We start from the raw sequence: 15032 nt of genomic DNA, 5'->3' as shown, positions 1-15032 counted from the left end.
ACAACCAGCCCTGCAGAAAGACCCCATGAAGAGGCCCAGAGTCTGTGTATCCAGAGAGGAAGAGATGCCCGGTCAGTTCCTGCGGCTCCAGCCACTTCTGCTGCTCTGCTCCGGTTTCACCTTCCATCTATCACCACCGTGTGAGAGTCCTCAAGCCAAAATCACATAGGCAAGTCCTGCTCAAAGTCGTGACCCACAAAAACCATGACAGATAATAAAATGATTGCCATTGGTTTCAGCCACTAAATTTCGGAACAATTTGTTTTGTGGTACTAGATAATCATAATAAGGTCTTAGCATAAATCCAGGGAACAAAATGGGAAGGAAGTCAACTCCTCAGGAACAACGGCTTACCTCCTCTGACTTGGAGAGGTGGCCTCCCATGCCACCTGGTGACCTAGAGGTAGACTTGACAAGAAGTCGTAGAAAAATGCTTGAGACCGAAAACAAAATCAACTTGATGATTTATACTCAAAAAGATGTGATTTAGTATTGTTCAACTATTATCCCAACAATACATTTTTATTGGAGATGCATACTGCTGTGGATTAAAATGTGTTTCCCCCAAATTATACCTTGAAGCCTTAACTCCCAACGTGACTATATTTGGAGAAAGAGTCTTTAGGAGGTGACTCAGGCTAAATGAAGTCCTAAACATGGAATCCTAATCCAATAGGACTATGGCCTTATAAGATATGTCTACCTCTCCCCAACCCTCCCCACTCTGTCTCTTCAACTCTTTCTCTCCTTTTATTATGTCCTCATATAACACCTCATTGACACAGTGAGAAGGTGGCCACCTGTAAGCGAGGAACAGAATCCTCACCAGAGCTCATCCATGCTGGCACCCTGATCTTGGACTTCTAGCCTCCAGAGCTGTGAAAAATAAATTTCTGTTGTTTAAACCACCCAGTTTATGGTATTTTGCTATGGCAGCCCAAGCAAATATATCACCTATATATATATTAGATATATACATACACACACATACATACCTAAACAGTAAAAATAATTTGCATCTTGAAAAATTAACTGTAAGCATGCCCACTTTAGTCTTCAAAATATTCTGAAAACCAAAAGATTATACCAATATCTACCTTATGAACTAATTCAGGTGTTTTCTGCATATTTTTGGAATATTTTATGGAAAACAATTGCTGTGTTATTAAAACAATCATAGTATAACTAGCTGTGTCATAATTAAAATTTGGTTGCAAATATAATCATAGAAGGTTGGCTGGGACCTTAAAGTTCACCCAAGCTAAGCCTACTGATCAGGGCCTGTTTCAGAACATTCTGCAAAGCTGGCGTGGTAATATCCGCGTGGATCTGCATGCCCTACTCTAACTTGACATGTTCAATATATTACCATCGCTCTGTGCCGGTAAGGCTGCAGTGAAATGGACGCTCAGAGACTTTTTAAAATGGGTTTGTAAATTGATACAATCTTTTAGGAAGGGGATTTTATGATGTTGCTCAAGGGTATTAAAAAGGTTTATACCCCTCGATCTGTGCTTAAGTAATAACCCAACATACAGAGAAGGCTTTCCATGCCTTGTTAGTTATTGTGGCAATACCTGTCATATGAAGAAATTGGAAACACCATAAATGCAATAGCAGGGAAATGGTATTATTCACAGATTATTATTCTACAAAGCGTAACTCTGTCAATGTGTGAAAAAGAGATCAGAAGTAAATATATAAATATACACATTTGTTGAATGAGCTAAATAATACATTTTTGAATATTCTTTATCTCTGAGTATCATATTTTTATTTGGCAAAAGAAAATGACCCAAACTTACCTTGGAAAATCTGGTCACTAGAAAGTCATGTGGTCATGAAGTCAAGAAATATGGAACCTTCTAGCAATAAGCCATTTAATTATTACACAACTCTAATGGTTAAAGAAATCTGCATCATCCATCCTTACAGGTCTGGTGAGTGAGATATTAGTGGTTGAATCTAAGTAGCAAAGCACAAAAGCTTCATCAGCTATGACATATGGGCAAGGTATCAGAATCTTAGCAGCTCTCAAATAATAAAAGACAAACCTATGTCCCAATTACTGCCATGGTTAATATCTCAAATATATGAAATTGTTTTTGAAAATGTTTTCTAGTTTGGCCCATCAGGTGAGAGATTTCTATTTGCTCTTCTCCAAACCTGCCTTCTTCATCTGGAACATGGTTTTGTGGTTGAGAACTGAAACACTGTCCAATATTTCTCACCACTTGAGCCTAAAATATCCTTCCCCGTAACTGAAGGCAAATGATTGCTTTCTCCTTTTTCTTGGTGAATATTTTCCTGGATTTTGTTTTCCAGCATTGCCTGATATTTTTCCTTGACTTATGGCAGGTGGAAGCCAAATGCTTATATTGCCAAGTGAGGTGTGGTCAGAATCAGCCAGGGCAGGAGGTTGGAAAGACTTGTTCTTTGGGATGACAACTGTGTCATGGGATTATTATCAGAATGATTCACACGTACTTTGTGTGGGAGCTGGAGCTGCAAGGAATCAGAAGCGATGGATGTGAGGCTGCTTGTACGTCCCCTTGTTTCCTGGGGACTGAGGGTTTGGTCTGTGTTTAATGTCTGTGATGTTTTCTTGGCATGACTCAACATGGGTGTACACTTTGGGTACTGAAGCTTTCAGCCTGTTATGGTGCATCTACTTTCAAATTTATGTATTAGCAAATTTCTGATCATTCATCCTGGTGAGTGCAAAATTGAACAATTACAAAGACATGCATTTAGGGTAGAATGATCATTTGGTCAAGTATAATGAAGGAGGCCTTGTTTAGTAACAGTCCATGTCCCAAAAAGCTGAAAATTTTAGTTGGCCAAGCTTTAAAGGAAATTTCTGGAGTAATGGTATTCTGTTTCTTGATAGGGATCGGATTACACAGGTGTATGGATTTGTCAAAACTCAGTGAATGCACAATTAAGACTAAGGTTTCATTTCACATCAAAACAAATAGTAAAACATTAATTACTAAAAAACAAGTTAGTGAAAAACAAATAGTGAACTTGAGTTAATGTTTAAGAAGAAAGAATTCTGCTTATATCTGCAATTTACATTGAAATGCATTTTAAAAAATAAGACGGATTGACAGTGGATAGAGGGCAAGATACACACATGACTCAGCAAGCACCCTAAGATGTTGGTGATGGATTCTAAGTGATGGATTCTAAGTGATGGCTCCATGCAGCAGTGGGCCTGAGCTGGCTTACATAGGCTCTCCAGAGTTGATATTGCACAAATCTCCCCCAAGTCACATTGGTAACTTGAAATTAGCAATGACAAAAGCATTCCCACCACAAAAATCAGCCAACAATACAGATCAGATTTTTTGTTTTCCCTCCAGAGGGCCAGTTTACAGACACACTGCTGTGTATGTGAGTTGTTGATTGTAAACTTCTTTCAACTTTGCTGTATGTTTGCAAATTTTCATAATAAAATATTGGCAAAGAGTATGACTTGGTGTGCTCTCACTGATGAAAAAATAAATTAACCGTCAGTTTTTCAACTTTCGCCTTTGAGTAAGATTTAGCAAGGCATTCCTCTGACTGCAACAGCTGGGGGAAAAATGATATATCACAAAAATCATGTTTTTATAAACAGTATGGAGAATCATAGAGGCAAAGGAGACTAAATTAATGAAAATTCCAGAGGGGAATAGCTCCTGCAGAGTGAAATGAGTGTGCTGGCAGTTTTCTTTCCAAGGGGCATTTGCTGAGGCCGTCTGAAGAGTGGGCTTATTGTGAGCAGAAGAGGAGAGAGAGGAGACCCAGGGCCCTGCAGGCTGGCATAAGAATGGAACATCCAGAAGTCCCTAAAGCATGGCTGACCTTCTCTGCAGGGCAGTTATTGCATCTGGGGTGGGACAGAACACTGAGGGGCTGAGCCAACCAGGAAGAGTGAAATCTCCCGTAGCCTCAGAGTGCCTAGGAGTCAAAGTCACAGTAGAGGAAGAGGCTGGCAACCACACCCAACGGGACCCCAATCAGAACACTTGGCAGATTTTGAATCCACGTGATGCGGAGGTTAAAGAGCTCAGCTTTCAGGGAAGAGGTGACAGAGACACAACAGGAACTCAATCCAAAGCCTAGGAGAACCTGACTCAGCTTTATTGAGGGTTTGGGATGGAGGTTGGTTTATACAGGAAGGAAGCTGGGCTGGGAGAGATGAGTCAAATCCCCCTCAGTATCATGTTCCTTAACAGTCAAAGTCCCCTGAGAGCAGGGGTGTCCAATCTTTTGGCTTTTCCGGGCCACTATGGAAGAAGAAGAATTGTCTTGGGCCACACATAAAATACACTAACACTAACAGTAGCTGATGAGCTAAAAAAAGAAATTTGCAAAAAAACTCATAATTTTTTAAGAAAGTTTATGAATTTGTGTTGGGCTGCATTCAAAGCTGTTCCATGCTTCATGCAGCCTGTGGGCCACGAGCTGGACCAGCCTGCACTAAGAAAGAGGCCCATGCTACATGTGCCCCATGTGTCCCCCAGGAGATGGTCAAAACCAGAGTGAGTTACACCCAGCTGCAGTCCCAACCGTGACCTAGTTCACTTCCTCACAGCATCCAGTGATATCCCCTGTACTGTCTGCCTAGCTAAGGAAAGGGCAAACTTTTTCTGGGGGAGAAGAACATCAACTTCAGTAGCCTTTTATACATAACAACAACAACATCTGACAAACAACCCTAAGTAAGGAGATGAAAGAAGTAGGAAAATGTGACCCACGATAAATGGGAAGACATACGAGAAAGCAGATGCACAAAGCAGCCAATGGTTAGAGTTAGCAGAGAAGGATTTGAAGGCAATTATTATAAATTTTTTTTTAAAATAGAGAAAAGGTTGAAAAAACAGATGGAAAGATAAGTAATTTTGACAGAGAAATGGAATTTATTTAAAAAAAAAAGAAGAAAATGGACATTCTAGAACTGCAATCTCTGAAAATAAGAACTCCCTAGATGAGTTTAACAGTGGATAGAACATAGCAGAAGTCAAGTCCCTGAACTTCAAGACATGCCAATAGAAAAAAATATATATATTGAAAGGCATATGGAAGAAAGAAATGGGCAGATTATAAGAGATGTTCAAAACACAGAGAGAAGGTCTAACAAACATGCAATTGGTATCCCAGAAGGCAAGGAATAGAGAATGAGAAAGAAAAAGAAGGCAAAGCTCTTGCAGAGAAAGATGTATTACACTCGGAGTGGGAGGTCCAATGCTGGTCATTTCCCCTACTCATTGTTTAGCATTGGGCAAATCCCTTATCTCCTCTGATCTTCCTTTTTCTCATCTGTAAACTTGAATTGGTAATATTTATTTCTCAGAACTTTTAATGACATCATCTATAGATAACAAAGCTACAAGGTGAATTTTTTAAAAATTATAGTCATTATTTTCATCATTATTATGTTTTCACTCAGTTACTCTAGTGAACCAGCATGCCATCATTATCCCTAGGACACTCCAGGATAAAATTACCTAAGAGCCAAAATGAAAATTAAACTCTGCTTAGGTTGTGTCTCCTCTTCATTCTAAAGTTTTTTTTATTTTTACTGCACGTGTCCTCATATTTTTCCCATTTCTGTAACAGGCAAGTTCTATTCCAGAAATCACTGAATACTAAAGTTAGGAGGATGGCAAAGGATTTCCTTCCAGAGACCATTTCTTGGGACTTGAAATTCCTGAGTGGAGGGCACAAGAGACAGAGTGGAAAATATGCCCCCAGCTTGAGAAGGGAGTGCTGAATTCATTCACATTTCTTAATCATTTAGTTTCCAGTCACATTAGAACTGAGTGAAAGCCCAGAATTGTATCAGGAAGGGTGCACCCATCAGACTGACGAAAATGTCATGCAATTGTGAGCATATATGTATGTTTACATGCACAGAAAAAGTCCTAATGGAACTCATGCCTGGGAAACAAGATTTTAGATGGAAGATTTGTAACTACAGAAACCCACGCGTAGAGTTTGCTGATTTTTATCTATCTAGTAGAATTCTAAACCACTGTCTCCAAATCAGTTTATACTCTTGTTGTTGTTGTTTTCACAAAGAAATAAATAATAAAAGATAGAGATTGAGCAGGTGGGAATAAAACAATAGGAAAAAGAAAAGGACGGAGAAGAAAATAAAAGCAGGATGTCTGCTGGGGTTGCCAAAACAAAATCACTGGCCATGTAGCTAAAACGACAAACAATTTTTCTGTCACAGTTCTGGAGTCTAGAAGTCTGCCAGCAGGGTTGGTTTCTTGGGGGCCTCCCTCTCTGGCTTGCAGATGGCTGCCCTCTGCCTGGGCTTCTTGTCCACTGGCATTACTGGTGTCTCTTTTTCTCGTAAGGACGGCAGTCATATTGCATTAGGGCCACACCCATGGGCCCTAATTGACCCTTCATTCCCTCTTTAAGGTTCTAATTGAACCTTCATTATCTCTTCAAGGGTCATATTGGGAGTTTGGGCTTCAACACACCCATTTTGAGGGACACAGTTCCGGCCATAACAAGCAGAGAGTGAAATAAGGGTGAAGTGTGAGTGAACGGCCTCATAGCTGAAATGCTTGGCTGCATCCACACCAGCACCACATTGACCAACCCAGCAGATGAGAAAGCTGCAGACCTTTGCTGCTTTTCTTTCTTGAGGGTTTGGGATTTAGGGTAGTGACAGTCTGTTGGTTTTGTCAGCTGAGGTGCATGGGTTTGGGGTCCTGTGTCTTTTCTCTTCTCACCTTTCTGATGCTCCACTGTCTGTTTTTTTTCCAAATCTTACCTTCTGAGAAATTGAGATTTCTGGCCATTCTAAGTATGCCTCCAAAATCAAGCTACCAAACTCCGGGTGAGCCATGTGTAGGACAGGGAGCCACGGGACACCTGCTGTAGGCATTGAATTCCTGAATGGTGGGACACTGTGTGTCTCTGGCCCTAGTCCCTCTCCAGGACAAACCTCACCCTTTCCTGCAAATGTACTTGAAATAGTACATTTACCCAGGTCAATTCAGCAAAGGCTGCGGATCCTGGGACTACAGCAACTCAGACACTCTTCTCAGCAAGCTCATGGTCCAGTGGAGAGCACAGACAAACAGCAAGGCAGGAGAAAGCGCCTCTGAAGAGCCCAAGGAGCAGCGTGGGTGAAAACGCAGGGTGAGAGCAGGGCCTTAGGATTGGGGGAATCACGGCACGCTTCAAGCAAAGCACTTTCAGGTATAAGGCCATTCACTAACCCTTGGGGAGGACGCGGGACAACGAACAGGAATTTGGGGAATGGGTGGAGTGTGGGATGGAGGGGACTGAGTGCGAAAGAGGCAAGGGTGAGCTATTCCACTCGGATGGAAAGTGTGAGTGAAGTCACAGAAGCAGGGCTGGCTGCAGCAGAGAAATGTCTTCTGAATCAGCTCATGAGCTACTCATGACCATCAGCCTTGCTCCTTTATCAACATGTTTTTGAACAAAACTGCAAATCTGAAATTGACACTTCACCCCCTTCACCAAGTTTGGCTCTGAGTTACCTTCAAATTCCTATGGAACTCCAAGCTACCCTCAAAGGACTAAGACTTGCCATGATTGAGGATATATATAAAAATATTATTTATATGCCTGGAGCTCAGAAAGCAATTTCCAAAGAGAATTTCTAAAGCTGTTCTGAGCATTATATAGCCTCTGGAGATGATGGATTTTTTCCAAACATATAACAGAACTCTACATATCCTAATGAAAGTTCACAGCAGTAACATCACTCTTTTGTCTGCCTCTTACCTCCTAGCACTTCTGGAGTCTGCAGGGCAGATGAAGGAGTATAAGGCCTGAGTTTTGCTCTCATTAAGCTCACAGTCTCGCTGCAAAATCAATCCTGACAGAGGGAGAGCTTGGCAGTCCATCCATCCCATTATTAAAGTCTTTCCACAGCTGGTTCCCAATCTTACCTGGAGGGGTGGGTATAACATAGTAGTAAGGCACATGGGAGCCAGATAGACCAAGGTCTGAGCCCCATCTCTGTTTCTTGCAGGCTGTGTGATCTTGGGCCAATTGTTTGACCTCTCTGAGGTTCAGTGTTGTTTTCTGTGATGATAATAGATGTAATAACTACTTCATAAGGTCCTGTGAAGATTAAATCAGCTATGCGCATGAAACATGCAGCACTTTACCTGGAACAAAGGTCGGGCTTTCGTGACTATCCCGGCAGGACCAATTAAGGCCAACGCAAGATGCACAGAAGGGAGGCAGACACCGCCCACCCAGGTTAGGCCCCACCTGCTCCCTGCCACCAACCAAAAGAAGAGCAGGCCCCCGCACTTTCCAAACTGCCCTCTGCTCTGCACAGGACTCCTGCAGCAGCAGGATGTCTCCCAGGTTCCCAGCAGTCTGCTACATCACCGATACTGCTTGTCCTTGCCATTGCACAAGGCAGTTGTGCAGCCGCAGGCTGCCTCAGGCCAGTCAATTGCTAGTGTAGAACTCGACTCTTGCTACTTTCCTGACAAGCACAGATTTTTACTGCTTTACCTCAATCTGACCATCCCCTCAGACCTTTGCACACCCCAGAAGTGTCAGGATCTAAGGTCAGCTCCTGGGGCTTCAAGAGCCACCTTTGTTTTCCTTCTACTTCCCCAGCAAGTCTACAAGGGCTGAATGCATCATGTTTCAGGAAACCCTGGAGGAGGGAGACCCTGGTGCCTATGGATACATTAAAACGGAAGAAAGAAAGTGCGGAGCTGGTTGGGTCACTGCTGCCCAGACAGAGGCAGATGGGAGTCACACGGAGCTGTACAAGTGTTTCCATTCAGGATGAGTCACAAACCCTGGACCCTGAAACAACTTGGCAAATGGAAAGCCAAAGGGATTGTGCATGATGTGTGTGTGGGTCCCCACTGCCACGTTTCCAATACCATCTCCCTCCACACCCCCCTTTCATGCTCAGGGAAGGACAGGCACATGCACTGACCTGACCCCACTTGCCCAGGAAGCTGACTGCAGGGCAGGGTGGGGGCCTCCCTGGGGTATCTGTAAAGGGTGAGCTTCTTCATAGAGCTGGGTCAGGCTGGCTGCAGCCCACGCACCAGTCCTCTGAGATGTCCTGAGCTTGGGGAAGGGGTGCCTGGGTGAGGGTAGGAAACTGCAGTTTCAGAGGAAGAGGTGACTTGCCAACAGTATGCAACGCTGCATTCAGTAGGCACGGCACCTGCCTTTCCAAAGGCTATGCTGAAGTGACTAGAAAATAACAGTCTTCCAGTATGTATGTCATACTCTCGCCAGGGTTTTCACGTAAGAAGACCTTTGTCCTCAAACCCTTTCTGCTGTTTCTCCTTAAAATGTCCTGCTCTCACCTGCCCTCTGTACATCCTCTCCTACCCTCAGGCTCCAGCCCTTGCCAGCTCTGCCTGCAGGTGCAAGAGTCTCCTAAATACTGTTCCTGCTCCTGTCCTTACCTCACCCTATCTATTCTCTTCAAAACAGCCAGAAGGAACTTTTAGAAATGTCAGTCGGATCAGGTTCCCTCATAGTTTAAAATCCCTCCACAACCTGGTCAGGGCCTTCTCCACCCTCACTGCTCCACTCTGAGTTTCTGGAACAGAACCAAGTTCGCTCAGGGCCTTTGCGGTTGCTGTACCCCGCACCTCTTCTCTCAACAGCTCCCTTTGTCACTCGAATCTCACTTCACTTGTGACCCTTTCAGAAAAGGCTTCCTTACCATCCCCACCCCAACTCCCAAAGCACCGACATTTTCTCTACAGGCAGAAACTATACAACTAAAAACACATAAACAGAATTTAATAAGTTTAGAATAAGATAGTAAGCTCTGCAGGAGTAGTTCCCCTCTCTCCTGTTAATCGCACATAATTGGCACTCAGTATTTACAGAATAAATCCTACCCCACGCAAATTAGGGTGCCTACATTTCTTGGTGAAAGAGCCTGGAAGTTTCCTGCCCAGGCAGAGGGGGCCAGGCAAGCTGGCCATAGGCACGAGAAGCCCAGCGAGGACGTGGAGCTGCACAGTGTCTGCCTGGAGTGCAGCCCCCACCTTGAAGGGATTCTCAGGGAACTAGAGGCCATTGCTGCCTAGTCATTGGCTGAATCTGGTGAAAATCATTTTGTTCATAGCTGCTTGTTCTTCTCCCAAGTTCCGCTCTCCATGAAGCTCCTTGAATGTACATTCAGGAGTTTATCATCATGGCACTTTTTTTGCCTGTTTCTAACCTATAATTCCATATATATATATATATATATATATATATATATATATATATATGTAAAACAAGGGCTCTGGAATAGATCTCTAAATTCCCTTCAGAGTCAGCATTTGATGGTTTACGTGAAAATGTGTTCCACCTGGAATGAGGGTGCATTTGGGTCAAGCCTTTAAAAAAACAATTCAGGCTTAGCTGGGCCATCCCGAAGAGATTATAGGCGCTCCTGCACAGCGGGTATCCCAGGTAATGGGGCTCTCACTCACCTGACCCGAGCGCAGTGTGAAACAGCATGAGATGATGATGAGGCCCGTATCCTGACCCCTCCAGGGCTCAGTATTTAGCTTCCATGTGCTTAGTTTTCTCTTCCTGGAATGTCTCTACTCTAAGCGGAGACACCATTAAAAAGGGTTTTAAATTGAGCAATGAGAAACATTCTCCGCATGAGATTATAAAATCCACACATGAGACTGGCGGTTCTTCAGCTCAGAGGCACCTGGGGTGCTTGTTAAAAGTGCAGTCTCCGGCTCACTTCCAGAGTGCTGACTCGGTGCACTGGTGGCACCTAAGAATCTCTCTATTCATGAAGCCTCCAGTGATTCTGGTGCAGAGCTTGTAGTGGAAAACTACCCGCACTCGGTGTGACAGAACCCGTGCCCTGCAGAGACACGGGTTAGACAGGCTCTAGGGCCCTTGCCTCGCCCATCTCTTGTGTCTATAGGAGACACAGGAGGTTCTGAGCAGGCTCTTTGTGTGTGCCTCTAGCCACCGAGTTCCAGAACCCTCAGTCACCTGAAGGGCCTGTCTACATGATGCCAGGTAGCTGGACAGTTAGAGAAGGCAAGGCCGTTTGTTTCCAGAGCTACAGGATTAGTAAACCCAACTTCTAGTACATGAAAATTCTTCATCTTTAGATCAGGGAACACACCTTCAGGTTATCAAACCTCCAGAAAATGAGTGTGACTTCTGACCATCCCTTCCTCTCCTACGGAGCCAACTGAAAGAATTTAAAGAACAGCAAGCTGGACTCTGCCCAAAGGGGTATTTTCCTCGTATCTTCGGAGAATTTGGTTGCTCTGCTCCCACTGTTTAGAGGTTATGGTAGGAATTTCAAAGCTCTTTTAACAAGTCTCTTATCCACCCTCATACACAAACCTACAAAACCAAATTCATGGTGCATCTGTCCCCAAGGTTAGAGAATTCGACACGTAGGTAAAGAGTCATTAGAGCACATTTCCCAAGAGCAGCCTCACTGTTTCTCACTGTCCACATAACCAGGAGCCTGCAAGAATACTGAAAACCTCCACCCCAAGGGTGAGGACAGGGATGTGCCAGAACCCACGCAGCGTTATTCATTATGCGCCAGAGAAACTGACCCACCCGCAGGAACAGCCGCGTGGGCTCTTTCGGGCCTGACCCCTGAGAACCCTCTCCACAAGCAGACCCAGTACCTCCCCAGGGCTCACCCACCTTAAGGGATCCATCTGGGGCAGATGGGGAGAAGGCAGCCCTCAGAGAACTTCTACGAGTCTGTGCGTCCACAAAACAGACCTAGAGGAAGAAAATCCAAGGCTCAGGACTTCTTTTGTCTTCATGGTGAGACTTCTCCTCCTCTCTGCTCTTGCAGTTCCACATCCAGCCTATAAAAAATCCAAAGCTGAGAGAATGAGAGCAATCAAGGAGCGTTCTTCCCATCGTGGCCCTTCCCACACAGGCACCAGGAGTACCTCTGGGCCACAGCCAGTAGAATATGTCTAGCATTGCCATTGACGCAAGGAGCGAACTTCTTGGGCGCTAGGCCCAGGCAGCTCTGAAGACTCCAAAGAGCAAGAGTCCAGTGAAAGGGTAATGATGTTTATAAATCATCCAGATGTCAGCACCAGGACAGGAGGTGCACCTACCCAAACTGCAAGGCCAAGGTCATGAGCATCCTACACTTCAGGGAGAGAACAAAGAAGACACGCTGCTGATGCCTCCCCTGGGCAGGAATGGGCGAGGGGCACTTTCTAGAACCAGCAGGTTCTGGTCCCCAGAGGTACTGCTGAGAGCAATAAATGCACCGGCTCTGTTGGATCTCAGAGAAGGACTACCAGATTTCTTTCATTTAAGCAGTAGAAGCATTGTTGGCAAGATAATCCTTGCGTTTTCTTATTGAGTTCCAGAAGCCGTTACTACACGCCAGTGAGCCAAAATAGCTAGAATTCTGGAGTCATACGGGACCCTATAGATGTGGGACCCAAGGACATACATCCACAGGGAGAAGGTAACACAAAGGGAGGACTGGGCGATGGTGAACTGGAGGTGCAGATGCCATGGAAAGTTGCCAGCCCTGCTCAGCCCCTGTGCTAACTCACTGTTACCATGTAAGAAATTGGTGCCAGGTTTGTCAGAGCTAATGATTTTTCAATATAAGCCCCAAATTCAGATTTTTATGTGAAATTTCCCAATTTTAAAATGTTGGCAACCAACTCAATGTTATTTAAAACACTTCAGAGGCCAAATTAAACCCATCTGGGGAATGGCAGATGTGGCCTCTGGACCTGCAGCTCATGACTTCTGATACGCATCAATTACTTCAGAACCAGTCATGACAATAGCTGATGTTAACTGAGTGCTTCACACATATTATTCCATTTCGCCTGTACAGTTGAGGAAATTAAGTTGATAGGAGAACAGGTAACTTCTCCAAGTCTGCACGGCCGTATAAGCAGGGGAGCCAGGACAAATCCAGGTCTGACTAACGTCAAGTGCTCTTAGCCACGGATGATATTGCAGTTTCAGGAACAAACGGTAGTTGCCCTTAAACCCTTTCATTCCAAGGGACGGCGTGTTGAAATTGACAATGGATATTTGAACTGCTTAGTGTTTCTGGGAGGGCAAGACCGGGAAAGACAAGCTAACAAAAAAGAAGCTACTGTCTTGCCTGTGAGCAATGACCGGAAAGTTATATTGAGAGTATCACCCACTCTCCACAGTGCAAAATCCCTCCCTGGCCCCCTGGGTGAGTGTCCTAGCTCCTTGCTGTTTGGAGTGGCTAGTGGATCAGCTGTATTGACTTTACTCGGAGCTCATGAGAAAGGCAGAATCCCAGCCGCACCACATTTCCCGAACAGGTCCGGGAAGCTTGGGAAGCCTGAGACTCACCCCTTTCTAACTTGTTCTCCAGTCTGATGTTGCCTTTCAGCTCCTACCGTCTTCTGCCCAAGACAGCCAACTCCCTAAAGACAGAGTCTTCATCATCCCTTTCTTTTTTGCCTCTTCCTGGGTGTAGCCTACAGTCAATCGGGTCCCATCAACCCCGTGGCAAATAAGGAGCTCAAACCAGAAGAAGTGGTGTGTTCCTAAAACCGCAGCCACACAGGTTAGCTCTGGCCAGCAGGCGCATGGCAGGCCCTCGGAAATACAAGAAAAATCACAACGACATTTTAAGTTCCCCAAATCTTCTTGTGCTGTAGGGATAAAAGTGGCACTTGTCAGCCGGCAACTCACACCTGTAATCCCAGCACCTGGAGAGGCTGAGGTGGGAGTCTTGCCTAAGGCCAGGAGTTCAAGACCAGCCTGGGCAACATAGTGAGACCCTGTCTCTACAAAAAATAAAAAATAAATTAGTCAGGTGTGGTGGTGCATGCCTGTAGTCCTGCCTACTTGGGATGCTGAGGCAGGAGGATTGCTTGAGTCCAAGAAGTCAAGGCTGCAGTGAGCTATGATCCCACCACTGCACTCCTGCACTCCTGCCTGGGTGACAGAGTGAGACCTTTTTTCTAAAAAACAAAACAAAACAAAACAAAAAAACAAACTAAGGTGGCACCTGCACCCAAAAAGTGTAACTACTCCATAGGCAGAAAATGATGGCTGCTGTAGGCTCATTGATTCTAAAAATTGTTTGTCTGCTCTTAAGAGAAGACTTGGATTCTTGGCAGGGCAGAAGTTCTTGGCAGAAACCCTTGCAAAATGTTAAGGACATAGTTGTGAACCTGGAACTGGGGTGCTGGGGTGAATCCCACCTGCCTGGACTGCAGCTGGAGCATCAGAAAGCCGCACACCAGGATTTCTCATCTCCTGCTCGTAGACCTTCCCACAGAATCTCTTTGCTCCATAGCACATGGTTGGTTTTTGTTATTTTTGTTCCAGAAAATGGGGCAAACTCCTGTCCTTGACTCTTCTGCCATCACTGCTAAACTTCCAACCACCTCTATGTGTTGGGATACCGTGGCAGAGAAACATCATGGCTGTGCAAAGGATGGACAGGTCAGTGGGCTCACATCCCTGCCAAGTCTCCCAGGTCTCCTCAGTCATCATGGTTTGCAGGAAAATTCTCCCTGCCCCTCAGGCAGCCTGAATTCCTTAAGCACATATGTCACCTCCAGCTCCTGCCACAGTCCTCACCTGCCTGGGAGACCGTAATCGCTCAAGGAAAAATCAAGTCAAAGTTCCCAGCGGTCCTCTCCCCACAGACCCTCGTTGTGCACACATGCAGCTGGAAAGCCTCTCCTGGCTCCACATCGCTGTGGCTTTCCATTCCAGTGAAACTGTGATGTTGCTGTGGAAACAACCAGTCAGGTGTTGCTCTGGCCACATCCCAGGCAGAGGGCCCGCAGCCCACACCACAGTCACTCTGGGCACGGGTAGCCAGGAACCCCTTGCCGCCCTCACCACCCAGGGCAGCCCCGAGCCCCAGCGGGGCTGTTAGTAGCCCAGTGTGTGCATGTGCATCATAGCTCAGGGTGTGTGTGTGTGTGTGTGTGTGTGCGCATCATAGTCCAGTGTGTGTGTGCATCATATTCCAGTGTGTGTGTGTGTGTGTGTGCATCGTACTCTGGTGTGTGTGCGTGTGTGTGTGC

The sequence above is a fragment of the Piliocolobus tephrosceles genome, chromosome 13, assembly GCF_002776525.5.
Source record: "Piliocolobus tephrosceles isolate RC106 chromosome 13, ASM277652v3, whole genome shotgun sequence".
NCBI lineage: Eukaryota > Metazoa > Chordata > Mammalia > Primates > Cercopithecidae > Piliocolobus > Piliocolobus tephrosceles.
Note: the sequence above shows the minus strand (reverse complement) of the source record.